Source organism: Arachis ipaensis, chromosome B03, assembly GCF_000816755.2.
Source record: "Arachis ipaensis cultivar K30076 chromosome B03, Araip1.1, whole genome shotgun sequence".
Taxonomy (NCBI): Eukaryota; Viridiplantae; Streptophyta; class Magnoliopsida; order Fabales; family Fabaceae; genus Arachis; species Arachis ipaensis.
Window position 1 is genome coordinate 41722212 of NC_029787.2, and position 2882 is coordinate 41725093.

A 2882-nucleotide genomic window follows, 5' to 3' on the forward strand; every position below is an offset into this window, starting at 1 on the left:
GTATTACTTGGACGACCCAGTGCACTTGCTGGTTAGTTGTGCGGAATTACATAGTGTGAAGTAATTTTCGTGCACCAGTGGGTAAGGAATGCGAGAACGGTTACAAATGCAATTTGAAATTGTCGAAGGTGGTGCATCGAAATGTAACTGTCAGTTGACATAGAAAAATCTATAAATATGGTCTTAGGCTAATCCTATAGGGAGTTTAGTTTCTTTTGAAAAATACTTAAAAATTCAAAACGCTCTTAGCCCTTTGGTATCACAGAGTAAAAATTAAAAATCTTAAGTAATTTCTCTAAACTCAAACACTAGTAATTTGTTTTTTCCAGTTTTTATTAATAAAATTTCTTGATTTTCACGTGTTCTTCTATCTTTCCTTCTCACTACAAGAGAAGTGGAAAATTGCAGCGGAAAATTGCCGGCGTTTTCTCGAACCGCCGCAAATTGATTGAGTAACTGCGATTGTTGCAGCATTATTTGTCTCTGTCAAAGACTGGTTAAGATAGCGGCAGTTTTGTGTATCAACCGCTGCAAATAACATGTTGCTCAATTTGATTTAATAATCAAAATTGCGTGATGCCAGGGCCATTAATCCTCATTTTCACGTGAACCCAAAAGGGGGCAAAGGCGCCAATCACCAGTTTCAAGACTCCTTGCCGCCATATACCTTCCCACCATCAGCTGCAGCCGCTACATCCTTCCTCATCACAGATCTGCTCAAGCTGCTGCATAGCTCCTACACGCAAAAGGAAGGTGGAGAGGCACGTCCGTTGTTCGTCCCTCTGCTGTGCATGTCCCGGCTTCGTCGCATGGCTTCCCAACCGTCCTGGTGTCATCGTCCTCAACCTTCCCCCCATGCCATGTTATGTGCCACGTGAATGCACCCTCTCCCCACTTCCTGGTTCACTTTTTCTCCCTTTTTCTATTGTTCCAATTTCATCTTTTGTCTTCGTACTTTTGTTTTAATTTAATCATTTTGCTTGTTGATCGAATATCTTTGCACCAATATAGTTTAATTTTGCTTGTTTCTAATTTGTTTGCTATTTTGGTTCGAACCCTTGTGATCATCTGATGGAAACTCAATGGGTTTTACTTCATGTTCCTGAGCTCAATTCCTATGTGATCGTCATTCCTATTGTTGAAGGAAGTTTCAGGTCTACACTCCACCCTGGCTCTGATTTCCACATCATGATTTGTGCAGAGAGTGGCTCCACACAAGTGAAAGCTTCAAGTTTTAATTTAATTGCTTATGTTCATTTGTTTGAGAATCCATACAACTTATTCAGAGAGGCTTATAGTGCTCTGAGAGTTCACATCAACACCTTTAAGCTCTTGGAAGAGAAGAATATCCCAGCATTGTTGACAAGTTTGGTTGGTGCACTTGGGATGCATTATACTTATCCGTGGAGCCTGTTGGAGTTTTTCATGACTTGAAGGATTTTGCTGAGATTGGTGGTGTGTCTCCAAGGTTTGTGATAATTGATGATGGATGGAAAAGCATCAATTATGATGATGGTGATAACCCATATGAAGATGCCAAGAATCTTATATTGGGTGGACCACAAATGACAGCAAGGCTTCACATATTTGAAGAATGTGACAAGTTCAAGAGTTACAAAAGAGGACTTATCTTAGGTTCTAATGCTCATCCTTTTGATCCAAACAAGGCCAAGGCATTGATATCAAAGGGGATTGAACTTGAATGTTTGGTGAAGGATCGAGACAAAGCAGTTGAATATGATTTGGCAGAGATTGAAGCAAGGATTGAAAAGGCAGAGGAGTGTGGATTGAAGGATTTCACAAGGGATTTATGGACACAGTTTAAAGGGTTGGATGATATATATGTATGCCAATGACTTTTATGAATCTATGCACTCTTATCTTGCCGAATCTGGTGTTATAGGAGTTAAAGCCGATGTCATTCATGTGAGTTCTTCTCTTTCTTATGCTTTAATTTCTCATTTTATTTAACTACCCATTAGCTTTGATTATTCTAAACTGTTTTTTCTTTTTTCTCTGATCACAGTAACTTAAATATGTGTCTGATGAATATGGAGGCAGAGTTGAGCTTGCAAAAGGCTTATTATGATGGGTTGACAATCTCCATAGTCAAGAATTTCAATGGAAGTGGAATAATAGCTAGCATGCAACAGTGCAATGACTTTTTCTTTCTTGGAACAAAGCAACTTTTCATGGCAAGAGTTGGTAAGCAATAAACAAAATCATTGCTTTTTCACTATATTCACAGATCCATCAAGAGCAATAATATTATAATCAAAAGTTGCAAAACTTGTGTTATTTTTAAGGGATGATTTTTGGTTCTGAGATCTATATGGTGACCCCATGGTAGTGTTTTGGCTAAAGGGGTACACATGATTCATTACTCATGCAACGACTTGTGTTCCCTGATGGCACTGTCCTTAGATGCAGCCAAGAAAAATCCCACAAGTTTAGAAAGCACACTCATCATTCTTAAGAGGGTGTATCATATACTAAAACACATATAAATTATGATTTTTGGTGAAAACGGGAGATAAATATATTTTTTCGTGTTCTCCTAACCCCGATTAAACCATGCTTAGCTCGAGAGTCCATGCAAACACTTCCCACTTCCAACAAGAGATTATCTCATCAATAACCCTCTATTTGACCACAAAACTCTCCTCAAAATTTGGAACTTCAATAAGGTATCTAATCTTACTTTATCATACTATGTTAAGTCATATCGTGTTATGATATTATTTCTCACCGAAACTTAAGCTGACAGGAGGAAACGAATGAAACAAAGTCTCTTTTTGAAGTTGCATATTTTTTCATAAGATTTCTTACTTATACTAAAATTCTTTCAAAATATTTTTTTTGAATTTTTTAAATAAATATGC

General features: G+C 37.7%; 1 long non-coding RNA gene and 1 pseudogene across 1 annotated transcript in view; both read left to right on the top strand.

The window, feature by feature from the left end:
* Window positions 82–2227, top strand: LOC110262470 (annotated as a pseudogene).
* Window positions 2322–2882, top strand: part of LOC107630392 — a 4044-nt gene continuing 3483 nt past the window's right edge. Inside the window, exon 1 of the long non-coding RNA XR_002359307.1 lies at window positions 2322–2687. This is a non-coding gene — a long non-coding RNA (uncharacterized LOC107630392). The remainder of the gene's footprint in view (window positions 2688–2882) is intronic.